Source organism: Erigeron canadensis, chromosome 7 (assembly GCF_010389155.1).
Source record: "Erigeron canadensis isolate Cc75 chromosome 7, C_canadensis_v1, whole genome shotgun sequence".
Taxonomy (NCBI): domain Eukaryota; kingdom Viridiplantae; phylum Streptophyta; class Magnoliopsida; order Asterales; family Asteraceae; genus Erigeron; species Erigeron canadensis.
This window is the reverse complement of record NC_057767.1, coordinates 7,460,932-7,478,081: the sequence shown is the minus strand read 5'-3', so window position 1 is coordinate 7,478,081 and position 17,150 is coordinate 7,460,932.

The following is a 17,150-nucleotide window of genomic DNA, read 5'->3' as shown; positions in this document are numbered from 1 at the left end:
AACAGACCATATATATACATCATATCTTTAACTAGTGTGGTATAAATCACTAGTGTGTCGTAACATGCACAAATATTAAATCTTACTCGTAAAAGGTTTGTACTTTTATTCTTCAAATTGCCCAAAGTGGCTGAATTTTTTTATGTTTGACAAAAAGATGACACCTATACGGGTCAAAACACGTACAAAATATATGCAATTTTGGTGAAAAATCAAATGGATGTTTTTTGTCTTGTTTAACCGTAGTGAAGTGGGAAATGGTTGAGAAATTTGAGGCCTGGTCTGTTTTGGGCCTAGCCAGATAACTAAAGCCATATATATTTTTTTTATAGAAATAAAAAATGTATTTCTATACCTATCTCGCTATCTCTATTTTCTAAGTTCTGTATTATGTATATTTATTTTTCTTATTGAACTACATTTAATTTATTTGTTTAAAATACTTAAATTTTCAAGATACCATATAATCAATATACATTTTATAATTAACTCATTTTATTTTATTTTTTACATTATAATTATAATGACAAACCATTACTTATAAAATAGAATTTATACTTTTTCATAATTTAAAGTATACATAAAGTATTGTTCCTTATTCATAAGCCAATTATCCTGGAAAAAATAATTAAGTTATAAAATTTACTGATTTTTCTTAATAAAAAATAAATGTAATAAATCATGATATTTTCTCCGCTATTAAACCACACAAATTATGTAGAATTAAATCATGAGATTTGAACCCGTATCCACTACCACTCAGACTACTGCATTGCGAGGACTTAAACAAATTTTGCAATTTGTAAATTTTAAGTATACTAAGAAATAAAACGAAACACATCTAGCACATATATACTTATAAATAAAATGAGACACGTACGTACATTAAGTTAGTTTGATTATCTTAAATTCGTAATTGGAGAGCTTGACATTGAAAATAAACTCTATGATGATATATGCAAAACTATCTCAACAACTTCTCTACCTACGACCTATACGTCCATTAGATTAGATGTATGCATTTATGGTCAAATATCGACTACAATATTAATTTATTAATCATAAATCTAGGTAATAATCGTGTATTTGGATTAGTTTTTTGGGGATGACGTAGAAAATATATTTACGTAGTTTACAAGAATAAAAATCTTCAATGACTATAACGAATTAAATGTACTGAATATTTGAATAATACACTTTCAAAATTTTCATTATATATTTTATTTTTTTCTTTCAATTGTCGTTTTTAAAAAGTACTATTGAAAAAAATAAAAACCATAACCAAAGTCTATATGCATTGTACGTATTATACAATTAATAAGCTAATCGGATATTTTGTAACCAACTAACCAAAGCGAGCCAAATTAATTTAATTTGTTTATATATATATTTATAATATCATCAAGAGGCCATTGATCGAGCTAACGATATTCAACGTGTCACACCCCTCAATGAAAGGTTGTTTATATAATTTTTATAAATATATATGTAAAGATGTGGATACATAAGTGACAAAGTATAATTCTGGTAAACATTTTTATTTCACAAATGTACATAAGCATATGAATTGCACATTTATAACCTCATATATATTCTATGGTCATATAGCGTGTACTAATCATCGTTCTATTTCAAACTAAGAGAACTAACTAACATTGACAGAATTCGACCATTTTTTATAAGGAGCTGGACATGTAAAATTTCTTGAAAACTAGTCAAGATGTAATGTTGTTAACACATGCATGTTGTTGAATGTTAAGCATAATGTTGGCAATACACGTATCTCGGTATTTAATATCTGATTACGAGCACTATATACATACCTACTTTTGAATAGGTCCGTGTGTCATTGTGCCTCGGTCAAAAGTTCATTTGAAATAATCGACTCCAGTATTGTTGAATGTTACTACAATTAGGATGCAAGGATACGTCTCTTGCGTTCACTTTTTATATTGAAGTTCAAAATATATAAACTCATATTTTGAAGTAGACAATTTGTGTTTCATTTTGACAAACAACGGAGTAGATTGTTGGTATTAATTTGGTGTTCGGTTGCTTTCGCTTGAAATTTTTAAATTCAAATTAAAAATGTACCACATTATAGACTACTAGAGCCCTAGAGAGATATACCCATGTATATAATGGTGGGACTATATGTGATGAAGACCGGTAATGACGGCGGTGACGACTTTTCAATGTGATAATGACATCGAACGGTGTAGGTATACTACAACAAATTAATCATTTCTATACACTTTATTCTACGCACTTTTGAATAGTGTGTAAAATTTTATTGATTACTTCGCACTTAAAAATGTGTACAAAATAGTCTACATTAAAAAGTGTGAAGAAAGCTATAAGCTTCACATTTAAAAGTGTGAAGAAAAATGTTTACACTAATAAGTGTGTACAAATTTTATACTTTACACACTTATAAGTGTGGAATCATTTCTTTGCGGGCGATTTCTTCGCACTTGTGTAAAATTCACCTGCGAAGAAATGATTTTCATAGTGTGTAGAAATCACCCGCGAAGAAATTATCTTTACAAATAAAAGTGCGTACAAATCTAATATTTTACACACTTATTAGTGTGTAAAATTTTTTTTCGCACTTTTAAATGTGAAACTTGTAACTTTTTTTCACACTTTTTAGTGTAAATCATTTGTACACATTTTTAAGTGCGAACAACTTCGGAAGTTTTTCGCCTTTTTAAAAAGTGGTGCGTACAAACGATAAATTTTTTGTAGTGGTAATATAGTTGTAATTTGTAACACCCCAAGAATTTTAAGGTAAAAGAAATTAACCCCTTTTTATAGTTTTGACATTAAATTAATTTTCTAGTATTTTATTTTTAGATATGGGGTTAATTTAGTTGGAATTTTTTCAGATAGCGGGTAAAATACCCACAAATTGAGAATTGGGTCGTGGCATCCCCTAGAAGTGCCAGCCATCCATTTGATTATGAGTCATTTTCCCACTTCTATTCTTCTTCTTCCCTTCATGCATCCCTTCTCATTTTCTTTCAAAATCAAAGATTAATTCATCAAAGTAAAATATAGAAATCACAATAATAATCATCACCATCTATAGTCTTCATTTAAGAACTTAAAAGTTAGGGTTTGTGGTGAAGGGTGGTGGTGGCCGAAAATTTCAAGAAAAAAGGGAAGAAGGATTTTCAAATTTAAAGTCTTGAATTAGCTTGTTGTTGTTGAGGTATTGATTTCTCCCTTAATTAGTTTTCATCTTCCTCTTAAAATTAGGGTTCATGGAGTGAACCAAATTATAACACCCAACATTTAAAAATAAGGATTTCCAAAAACTTTTGCCTAACGGCGTCAAAGAAAGCGGAATTAAACTTTAAAAGTCCAAACCAGCAAAATCTGTTTGGTTTATTCGTTAAATGGTGTTACTAGCCATATCATCAAAATAAGTCTAAATGGAAATCCATCGGTTGCCCAACATTAAACAACTGAGCACATCATCAATACAAGTCATTATTATCTAAACAATAAGCAAATGTCTAAAGCGAGCAGCCACTATGGGTAAACTATAACCAGCTTCAAGATCATCTACCCATGTCTCACATCTTCTCACATCTACCTGCTCACTATTGTTGGACCTGAGGGCACAACACATTTTAAAAGAGCAAGTGTTAGCTAACGAATTAGCTAAGTAAGATAACACATAATTTATAAAACGTTTGTCCATTTAAAACATTATATAAAAGTCATATTAAGTCGTTAAGGCACATATCATCGAACATATCATCTCATATACATACCATAGCATCAACATCATTCATAATAGGATGGGTCATCCTAATGTGCCTAGTCATCTTTTGCATCATCACATATCACATCTGAACATCTTTATAATTGTGACATAAGTCACGCATCTCGTATAACATATACATCATTATAAGTGAGACATAAGTCACACCCGACTAGATAAACAACCTTACGGCTGTACATCAATGTCGTTAAGGAATGGCAAGCCAATTCCAGGAGTAATCCGTATGTTCAAGGACAATGGGGCTGGTAAGACCTCCCGTATTACTCGTATTACTCTTCACGTTGTACCTCGTTGCAAGGAGCCACCCAAGCAACCACATCAACGCACTTAACCGGGCTAGGGCAAGTACGGGTTAAGCTTAACACTTTCACATCAAATTTACGAGCTCGATTTCACATCACATATAGTTTAGGTGTTTACACAACCTAAACAATCATCACATATACATCTTTTACGTTTGGGCCCTTAAACGTGCACGTGTCATGGCAACTTAATAAGTCTAGTGAACTAGATGAACAAGCCATGTAATCATACACATTTCACATATCATCATCATACATCACATTTCATAGCATTTCATTTCATATCATCACATCTCATATCATTGCCTAACATTTCATAGCATATCATTACATATCGTATCATTGCATAACATTTCATAGCATATCATTACATATCATATCATTGCATAACATATCGTTACATTTCATATCATAGGGACTGCATTTCAGGCCTCAATAGTCATGTACATAGCCCATATCACCTCCCGTATAACCCCGAATACTCATAAGCAAACAAGTTATTATTAGGGAAGTTATTATATGAAAACCATGTTTATGTTGAACCCTCAGCGTGTCAAAGTAGTGTATCTTACCTCATAGAAGCACACAACAAATGATAACGTAAGTTACCGAGCTTTGCAAGTATTCCCGACTACCTATAATCATTAAACAATATAATAAGCTAAACACAAGTACCTACTTACTTTTGTTCATGAATCAAGCCTAAGTATCTATAAACATGACCCATGACAAGTCTTGATGCATCGGACATTCGATTAATGCTTTAAGGCTTACATAACTCGACGAAACTCGACATACACTCACTAAATTAACCTTTCTGGAAACTTTACATTACAATCATCTTTCAAAAACATTACCATTAGAAAGTAGACTCTCTCACGATTCCGTGGATATCTTATTTATCAAAAACGGAGTTACGGTTCAAAAGTTATGGCCATTTGAAAATTCCGTCGCTATTGCGTCGCAACTACCAAGTTGCGTCGCAGCTATGTGTCACTGTTTTCCAGTTGCGCCGCAGCTAGCCCCGATTCTGCACAAACCTCATTGTTTAACCTCCAAAACTTAACCAAACACACCCCAAACGACCCCAAACCTTATGGACGACTTTTGCACCTCAAAATTCACCATTTTAAGACCATAATGATGCAATGAAATCATTGATTAATCCTTACTTGATTTGCATCACATAGTTAAACGTTTTAGGTTACCGAATCGATCAAAACACACGTTTTTGACATCAATTGATCTTCTAATAACCTAGACCAGTTATGGATCTGATTATAAGATTGAAAGGACATAAAATCAATGTTATTATACCTTGGATACCTGGAGATTACAAAGAGGATGCAAAAGGCTTGATCAACACACCCGAAAACGTATGAAGTCGCACAAGAATTGATCAAGGAGGAGGGACGGCCTAGGGCTTGAAGAATGTGTTTTTGGAACTAAATAATGACAGGGATTAGGGTCTAATTACCCCTAAACCTGCTGTACACACTTTTCTAAACTTACATTCAAGCCCCTTCACTTCACATCTTTAACATCTAAGGCTTAAACAACCTAACGGGAATACTTACTAACACTTTAATCACAATTAATCATCTTAAACACATTAACACATGAATCATTAAGGCTTTAAAACCTTACACATAATGCACATTAATCACACATAAACATTAAATCTCTTAGAGACTTAACGGACACGTTGTGTTGACTTAACGACTCAAGTCAACCGTTAATTAAAAGTTCAGGATGTTACAATTACCTCCCCCTTAAGAGGATTCCGTCCTCGGAATCATTTCGCCACTCGTATATAAATAACTTGTTCGTATCCTTAACTTTATCATATCATTTCAGGATTCCCTTGGGTCGTTCTTTAATTTAGCATGACCAAACTCATTTAGCTCTTTACATAGTCTTTTCTACGTTCACTTTTCATTTTAACCATTTCATCATTTCTTTGGTTCAATCTTTAAGTCAACTAGGTAGTCAACCCAATTATCCAACCTTCATAAGTAGTATACACATTACATTCAGAGAAAACTATTCATTTGGCTCTTGGTACATTTTGATTTGATGGTCATATTTTTGTTAAAATTATGAAATTGATCAGGTGTAAAGTTCTTAAAAAGTTTGTGAAGTTACACTTTGGGCGAAAATAGTGTCAAAATGGGTAAATGACCCATTGATGGTGTTCATGAGATTTGAAACAAAATAATGTTGTAATTATGTTTAAATGTGCCTATGTAGTTGTTGTCAATCTCTGGAATGTGTTTTAAGATGTTCGTTTTGAAATTTGAAGGTTACAAGTTTGATCAAGTATTAGAATGGTTTTAGGGCTGTTGAACTGTGGCTCACTGCAGCGCAGTGGGGGTGGTTTTGCCCACTGCGGCGCAGTGGAATACCATGTAAAAGTTTGGATTTCCTCACACTGCGGCGCAGTGGGGGTGTGTCAAACCCACTGCGGCGCAGTGGGGCTTTTTCCTTTCATTGTCGAGACTTTCCACTGCGGCGCAGTGGGGCATATAAAAAAAAAATTCAGTTTTTCGGTTTATCGAGTTTAGTCCTTTCATAATTAGTATAAACTTGTGATTAAAGAGTGTATAGTAAATGTTACTCTACATTGTAATAAATAAGGAATATATGGCAGAAAGTAGTTTAAAGCTATAAGAGAAATATCAAATAAGAAGGTTATTTAAATAGAGAAAGGAAATAAGGTTGATATTTTTTTATTTTTTTTTTGTATTTCATTTTAATTTTTTGTTGTGAAAACCCATTTTTAAAAAAAATAAAAATAAATCCCTACACATGTGTAAGTTTTTATATCTTACACATGTGTAAGTTTATTTTTTTTAGATATTTTTTGATTTTTTTGGTATCGGTTTATGTCAAAAAAATTATTAAAAATTAAAAAAAATTAGAGATAAAAAAAAACTAAAAGAGATTAGAAAAAAATCTTCTCTATCTTCTCTCCTTAAAGCTACATTCTTTCTATATCTCTACCATAAATATTAGATATATCGATATAGACGATTATACATATATACCGCCAATATAATAAAACTAGCCTTGTACCCGCGCGATGCGGCGGTGCGTAGGAAAAAAAGTTGGTTAGGTAGCGGTACCGTGTTATTATATAAATGTATGATTCAACTCAAGTGAATCTTAGTCCGGCTGAAAGTGCAAACCGACGTTGTTGTTTCAGGGAAAGGAAGGGATATGCGTAAGGTTTTTCTTTTAAGAGTATATTTGGAATTTCAGAAATAAAGTGTTTGATAGGAGTATAGATTAAAAAGATAAATTGAAGATTTTAAAGGTAGAGTGTTAAAATTTTGGAGGAGGTAGTTTGTTTATATAAATAGTATAGATAAATGTATTCAATAATTTAATTGGATTTATTAATTTTATGTATATGATTATTTCAGGTGTATTAATTTATCAATGATGTAGGTCAATATATAATTTTGTTAAAAAATCTCGCATATACATAGTAATTACAGCATATTAATTTGTTTCTAAATCTCGTATATATTTGATGTACGGGTAAACATATACAATTAATAACATGTATCTTTATACGACTGCAATATAAGAAACATACTCTAGAAAAAAAATGTTAAAAAATAGTGATATTGTCATTTTTATAATATTTTATATTTTGATTATTTTTAACATACGTATATGTAATATCTTTTATTTAAATATCATAAGATACTAATGTTGTAAAAATAAATACTTCATATCATAATAATATATATAACAATTTATTAATTACGTTTGATATAAAACCAAAAGAAAACTTATAGGATAAAAAACAAAAAAAACATTTTTGAAAAAAGATAAAATAAAATTTAAAATTTATTTTTCATAATAACATCATTAAAGTAATTACTTTTATAATTATAAAATACTGTAACTAATTTCCATAGATTATGATCATCTTTTATTATTAATTAAAATAATTTTAAAAGGTTCACAAAAGTATATAATATCATTATTTAATCTAATAATTCTAATTAAAAATTAAACTTCATTTAAATGTTTCTCTAATTATGAATTAAGATATATATTTTTTTATTATATATTAGAGATTTTTTTTTCTGAAGAAGTATGAGTTTTGCTAAATATAATCATGTGGGTTTTTGTTAAACTGCAAAAAATAATTGTACACTTAATACAAAATTTAGAGGTGAAATTTTGATATATTTTTTATACACGTTAAGCCGTTAATTACAACCCCAAGCTATGAACAAAATTTTGATTTGCATATTTTTTTACAACATTTTATCATATCTTTAAATTACTTAGATGTCTAGAATGAGACATATGGCTCTCGAAAAAAACTCTTTATTAATCTATCTCCGTAAAAGTGTGAAAGAAGATTCAAATCCAGCTAAATTTTCTATATGGTCTGAATTTTGTTTAAAACTTTTAGATATTAAGAAAGATTATAAAATTTACTTTTTAGATGTTGAAAGATGATGAAGATTTTTAATTTGAGTGAACCTTTTTCTTAAATTTTAAATATTAATATAAAACATAATATTTTATATAGTTAACTAAAAATTAGTGAGATTTTTTATCAATTGAAAATCAAAAAATTCTCGATAAGTTACTTTTCTAGATATTTTTATATATCTATCTATACTCCATTAATAAGCAAATTACCCCACCCTCCTTTTAACACTTCTACTCTTAAAATGTCTTTTATGCTCTCCTAATTTACACTACCCTATTTTTTCTCCATCACGCTCATTACACACACATACGTTCATCCGATTTCCGATTTTCTCTTCCTCCCCCCTTCTCTGATTTTCTCCCCCCATAAACACCATCCACCACCACCCCAAATACCACCATCCACCGCCGCAATCCACCTTCTATGTACGTCATCCCCCATAAACACCATCCACCACCGCCCCAAAAACCACCATCAAACCACCATCCACTGCCGCCGGCTTATTTTTTTTTCTTTTTCATCGTCACCGCCCCACAAACTATCATCAAACCACCGACTTTTTTTCTTATTCCCCGCTGCATCGCGCGGATACAACGCTAGTATAATTATTATATGCTCATGATGAGTACTTAATTGTTACATAAAACCTACTTTCCTTATCGAGTTTCTTTTGAATATGCTTTTGCAACTCATGAGACTTTTCTTTTCTGAATTGAATTATACTAGATAATCAATCTGTATATTACGCGGACAATTGAATAAAATTTGATTTTTTTAAGATACAACACAATAAACATGTTAAACTTTTTATCATGTTGACCACTTTTATATTGTATATTTTTAGTAATATATGTTAAGGTTACAATCTGTGTAAAAATCATAACATATAAATCACATTATCTATATTAAAAAATCTAATAATAAATCAAATTTGTATCTCTTAACTCCAAAATAGTAATACAATAACTAATTTTGATCTACAAATTTGTTTCCTATTTCAATTTAAACTCTAGTAGAATCTTTAATGATTATCTACTAAAATTATTTTAAAATCATAGTATCTTGAAATAATTTATCATTTTTTCTTTATTTTGCTCACATTTTTATATATCTTTTCTCTTATATTAATAAAACAAAATTGTGATTATGTCATTTTACTTTAAAGAAGACTTCTTAATATATAATCTTGATTTTTTTATTACATCATCTAAAAAACTTTTTTAAAGTGAACAAAAAAAATAAAAACTTATTTCAAGATATTATGAATTTAAATTATATTCGGTAGATAGTTATGGGAGATTGGAAGGTATCTATTGAAATGAAAAACAAATTTGTAGATCAAAATTGATTATTATTATACCATTTTGGAGTTAAAGGTATGAGATTTTATTTATCTATGATTATAATAATTGTTATAGTTATGATATTAAATAATTTATATTTAACAGCAAATAAATTGTAGTCTTAACATCGCTTACTCAAAATATACAATGTAATAGTGTTCAACATAACAAAAAATTAAACACGTTCATTGTATTGTGTATTTAAAAATTCAAAAGTTATTCAGGTACCTGCATAATATGCAGGTTAATCAACTAGTAGATATATATGATGGGAGTCTGTTTTAAAATAAAATAAATTGAGAACATCACAACTTTATATATATGTATATATATATATTAAGATAAGAGATTTTACATAAAAATAACATCATTTAAAATAAAATTAACTATATCAATGAAAAATATACCCATTTAACTTTATTAATTTTTTTTAGAACGACATTTTAATCTACTCTTAAATTACACGTATGTTTAGGATAAAACTTAAGACTATTGAATTATTCCTATTAATCCATCCTCACAAAACTCGAACCCAGGTGAATCCCTCCAAGGTTAAAGACCTTACTAATGGGTCACCAACCCTATTAGCAACTTTATAACGTTTAAATACCAAATATCTTGATTCTTTTTTATTATCGAAAAAATGTGTCTAACTTTTTGAAATGCTAAAGTTAATCTTGTTTTAATAACATTAACCCAATTCCCGTTACTAAACATGGATTTTAAAATCAAGGTCAAATTAACTACATTTTAAAAAGAACATGCACTAAAAAAGACGCATGTGCAACACATACTTCGAGAATAATTTGAGAAAATGATCATTAAAACGCTTACAAAAAGAAAAACTTACGGCCATTATTCACATTTTAATTGGCAGCCACTGATGGAATCAGAATCGGAAGTGACTCGTAGCACAAATTTTTTTCCACTAACCTTATATTGACATAAAGTAAATAACGATTAAATTGTGTTATGATTTTTAGCATTTTTTAATAGATTTTTGACTATTTTTAATGATTTTTAAGAAATTTTGTCACTTTTAGTAGTTTTTATTTATCATTTAGTTGTAAAAATACATCTTTATAAGTTTTATTGATAAAATAATGTTTCAAAATTTTAAAGTTAGTACGTTACATGACCGGTATCCCATATTTATTTGACTCGTAACACCAATAAAAAATATATTATTTTTCAAAAAATTGAACTACGTAAACTTAGCGGACCGGTAACCCGGCTACCCCTATAAACAATGTAGTTCCGCCCCTGTTTGCAGCTATATATATGTTGGTCAAAATTTATATCTATAAAATCTATTGATAAAAAATATATCTTATCATTGTAAAATAAAATACATTGGGGTCAAAAAATATATCTATGAGACTTAGTGATAAAAAAAATATCTTTATCATTGCAAGCTGTTGGAATGAGTTACACTAGATTACTAATTAATAATTTTTATTGTTAATTAGTCAAAATTAGTAGTATATGTTAATCATGGTGATGCAAGCAACTTTACGAATATATATATATCTGTGGCATCATAAATTATCATTTTATTACACACTTGGCTTGTTCCGGGGGTTTCCATATAAATATAAAAGTCAAAATAAAACTACACACCAAAATTCTCCTAATATGAATGAATGGTCAATGCACATTGCTTTGACTAAGTTAATGTGCCACATACCTCCTCGTACTACTAAAACGTTATCAAATTACCCCTTTTTAAAAATTTTGCTCATAATCAACAAAAACATATCAATATACATTATACAACAACTTTTAGCCATAATACATGTTATATAAAGTTGCACTTTATGCAATAAAATGTTTCTACTTTTTGTGAATATTGTAGATATAACACCACATTTAATCAACACATGCTATGATAGACTGTGCGTTAGAAAAACATTTAATTAATGTGCGTGTAAAGCTACATGATATACGTTTCTTTGCAAATAGATCGATTAGACATTACGTATAATTAGCTTAATATATAAATCTTGTATGCATTTGGTGATATCTTTATTCATCTGTCAATTTATATGAATGTCACGGCAATTTATACAGATAGCAAAAATATCACTGGATACTATCTTAATATATTACAAGTTACATACACGTACTAAATAAATTTTTTAAGTAAAAATGGGTCTCAATTTAAAACTAAATACTTTGCTCTATACTTTGTGTCCACATGGTCATGAGCTAGAAACGGAAGTAGTACTTTGAGTGGGCGGAACCAGAATCGAAAATGACCTGTAGCACAATTTTTTTCCACTAGCCTTGTATCGACATAAAGTAACGATAACGACTAAATTGTTACGATTTTTAACATTTTTTTTACAGATTTTTGACTATTTTTAACGATTTTTAAGAGTTTTTGGCACTTTTAGTAGTTTTTCTTTATCATTTAGTTGTAAAGATACATCTTTATAAGTTTTATTGATAAAAAATATTTCAAAAGTGTAAAGTTGGTTAGATGACCGGTATCCCATATTTATTTGACCCATAACACCAATAAAAAATACATCAATTTTTAAAAAAGTTGAACTACGTGAATTTAACGGACCCGTAACTCGAGCTACCCCTATAAACAATGTAGTTCCGCCCTTGTACTTTTATTTGCATATACATTGAGCTTCGGTTTCACAGGATATATGAAATCGCATAATGCAGACTTAAAAAGTACAATTAATTAGATAATATATAATTGTAATGAAAAGTCGGGTGTTCAGATAAAAGAACAAAAATAGTTTGAGGTAGTTGAATGTAATATTGTTTACATACATACACGAACAAGCCAAAGTCAAATTCTTTGGTTGTTTTAGTCGCAAGTTTCAAAAGGCCTCTACCGTCCTTACACGCTCTTTGCCTCCTATATATAGTCCATCTTCACACTTCAATCTCACCATCTTCTCTTGTTTTACCAACATCCTCAAACAAAACCAAAACTAAAAGAGCAGAATAGTTTGTCGTTCAAAAAATAAATCAAAACAAATTATCACACGTATTTCACACTACACACATTTTTCTCTGTCTGTTTCCGTTTTTGAAAGCAAGATAAATTAAAGCTCATAGAGTTCAAAGATATGGCAATGAGAGTTTCGTTTTTTGCTTTTGTGATAATCGCTTTATTGTTGATGACAACGCAATTCAGTGCGGTTCAATGCCGACACCTTCAACCATCATCCATGAAGACCACCAATACTATTGCCGACACGGAATGCAACCAAGATGGTGGAGAGGCTGCCGAATTAATCAATATTTCGACAACCAACAATAATGCTAGTAATGCTGATATAACTACTGGTGATCAGAGAAAGTTGAAAATGAGATCATTAGCATTCAGATTAGCCTCTGGCCCAAGCAAAAGAGGACCAGGCCATTAGCGCGCGAGCGCACACACACATATAAATATATACACACAATTAAATTTTCAATTCCTTTGTTATTTTTTAGTTTTCTTTCATCTTCTGTAGATTTTTTTGGCTTTTGAGAATTGAAGCTAATAATTATTTTTGGTTCTCAAGCTAATATACAGATTAATATATAATAATATAACATTTTAATTACTTCATGTTCTATTGTTGAGTTGTTTGTGTTTTGTTTTGAACGTCTAAACTTAGTCTTATAAACTATTCCAACATATTCAATTCCTAACCGTGGTCTTATCTCCAAGAGATATTAACTCTTATCTCCCGACAAAATTGGAGTTACATGGATTTTTTGTGTTAGTCTTTTGCAAATATAATTAAGCTAAATATTGGGCATATATCCTTATAAGTCAATCACCTTAATTAGCTCTATAATTTATGTGTTACATATCAATCAATGGAGTAAAAGGGTGTTATTAATTAGTCAAATAATTTTGGTTGGTCATGGTCATGGTCATGAAAGCAATATTCAAAATATGTTCGCGGCGCCTTCCAAATATGCTATGAATGTACGTCAAAAATGAAACCATAAACCATAATATACCATATCCATATTGGCTAAATTTTTGTGAGATAATTAATGTTTAACGTTACTACTACTAGATTTTTTATTTTTTTTTTGAACATTACTAGCTACTAGCTTATTACTTTCATAGATGTCTAATATGTTGTTAACATGAGTTAAATGATGTCTCCTTACATATAGAAGGCTGGGTTTTTTATTCTAACATATGTGAAATATAGAGGTTGAGTTTTTTTATATTTTTAATAGTATTTAAGATTTTCCCTTCATCTAATGCATTACCATGCATATTGTATTTTCAATTTATATACATTTATTATAGGGATAATGACATACGAATGTAACCACCGGTTATGTAATGTAGTGACCTATTCAGGTGGCTATGTAATGTATGCCCCTATGTTTTCTTGGCTATATTATGTAAGGTTCTTAAGGTTCTTTTTATTTGGGTCAATCAATGTAAGAACCTATATATTTTTTTTGGTTATACTATGTAAAGTCCGTACATATTTTACATAGTATAGCCAAGAAAACATAAGTGCATACATTACATAGTCACATGAATAGATCACTACATTACATAACCATTTGGTCATAGGTGGTTACATTTGTATGCCATAAACCCTTTATTATATATATAATATATATTGTATAAACGCTTATGGTACTTTTACTTTTACTCTAGCATCTTGTTAGATTCATTTTATATATGTATATAATTAAACATACCTTTGTTGTTCAAAAAAAGTACACAAATAATACTACAAGTGGTGATACGTATTATATATCTTTCTTAGAATTTTCCTATATATTTGGTCTAAAATTCTAATTTTGAAAAAAGTGTTATGAACAAGTAATTAGATAACCACTAACAAGTAATTAACAACATCATACAGTAATAATGTAATATATATACACACACCGCCCGGCCGACACATACACTTCACTAGCTAGTTGGCTAGTTGCAACTTTACTTCCTTTTTGAAATATTCTTTTGTATCTTGTGATCATATATATGACTTTCATAACCTATATTTTGAGTATACTAGGGCAATGACAGCAGCCACCTTCCAAATGTGCTTTCAAGATTATATACTAATTTCAAATGTTGAACTATATATCATGTAGTAGTTGTAACTCTTTCATAGCAATGTTATTCTAAGTTAGGTGAAAAATGAGTGAAATGAAAATTAAAAAAGAGTTGAAAGTTCAAAGTTCCGACTCTTTCCATTCACATGCATTAATAACTTTAGCAAAATATTTCTATTTTATAGAAAGAGTACAACTCTTTACCTCTAGTTTTGGAACCCAAATACGCATTTGGGTTGGGCCGTTACCCTATATACTAATAAAGGAATAAACTAATAATGACTTTTACGGTTTTACCATGAAAGCTTCAAAGTTTTAAACATTTAGTAGTAGAGACTCAAAAAGAACAATTGGATTAATTAAATAATACTGGTGTTAAAAAAATTTCAAGTGTTCGTATTATATTTAAGAGTAGTTGATTGAGTGTATTCCATGGTGATTATCACCTTAATTAGATGCCCAAGTCAAATTCCTTGATCCAATGATACATATATAGTTATATAGACTTATAGCAATAAATTAATAGTTGAATAATGTGGTCGATGGTAATTGTCACCTTACATTCCCTAGTCAAATTCCTTGATAGTTTGGGGTCCGTCGGCGTACTCAATCTGGCATCCGCCCTTGCATTCTCGACATTGACTCAAGTGTTCTCCTTTAGGTCATTTTTATTATTTATTTATTTGTATCTTTTGGGCAAATTTAAAAAAAATGACAATTATTGTTTTTTCACAATAAACGAGCATCGTACCCGCACCAAAGCAGCGGCGGTGGTGGGGAACAAGGTCTAGTGGTATCGGTGATGGTATTATTGGAGTATTGGTGGTGTGGTGTTGATTGATTTAATTGTGATAGTGTAAATTTATAGAAGAAAAAGGTCTAAAGTGTTAACTATAAAAATAAAGTTTTAGAGTGAAAGTAAATTCATTAAGGATAAATTTAATATTTTTTTCAAGATAATTTAATAATTTCGTATGTAATTATTGTGTAACTATTTTTTAAAAATGAGGTGTTTGATAATTTGATAAATAAATATAGATGAATAACTAACGTTAAATTAATTTGCAATAATAAAAAGAGTAACTAATTAATTTGAAACAAATATCGGGGTCCGTAATCAGTTTAAAACATACTATAAGAGAATACACCATTGTTAAAGTGCGTTTACAATGTCTGTTTCGTATTTACTATTAGTTACCTCTAAAATAAGTGTTTATTTATGGGGAAAAAAAAACACTAGTTGTCCCATTTTTAGGCTACATTTTCAATTTTATTTTATATATTTTTATTTTTGTGTTTCACATGGAGGCATACAAATGAATGATTATTATATGGATAAAAATGATTGTATTTGTGACAGAATGTAAACTGAATTGCCGAATTAACCGACATTCAAAAGAAGGAAAAAAAGAAAAAAAAGTTGTGGGGCTATATAATTTGTGTCCACATGCATTAGCCGTAATTCGTAAACTTTAGTTGTGTTTTTTATAATATAAAATTTTTATAAGGATTTGATTTCAATGACGTAAATCGGAAATTCGGAATACACCCGCGGTAACTTAATTCAGTTAAAAAGTGTTCAAATTATCTAGTGATGCATGGCAGCCCAGCTGGTTGAGAATACCCGGTGAGGGTTCGATTCTTGCTTTGGCGAGTTTCGCTCCTCTATTAATTCCCCAAAAGTTAGGGAGGTTAAGTGGGTTTTTCCTTGGCAGCCAGATAATGGGATTCGGTTTAGACAACCGACTACCCATCTGAAATGGTGCTCTCCATGTTGTGGTGAGCAGTGTGTTAGCATATAAAAGATATACACATGTCAAAAGAATAAAAAGTGTTCAAATTGTACGAACATAACATAGTTGGAGGTAGTTTAATGAAAATTTTTACATAGATACAATTATACGAACAAAGCCAAAGTCAAAATATATTCGTCGGTAGTTTTGTTCCCAAGTTTCAAAAGCCTTCTACCGTCCTTACACTCTTCGCAAGTCCTTTTTTTTAAACGACTAACGAAAACTTTTATTAGAAAAATTGTGAAATAAAACTAGTTATAATTACATGAAACCTTAGAATGTTTAAACACCAAGGAGAGACTATTAGCAAAAAACTAGAAATATTAAAGCAAAAAGCAACTCCTAGTTGGTCCTATTCAAGATGGACCATTTATTGTGGTTGGTTTAAACAGTCCATTTCCTCTTTAGGAT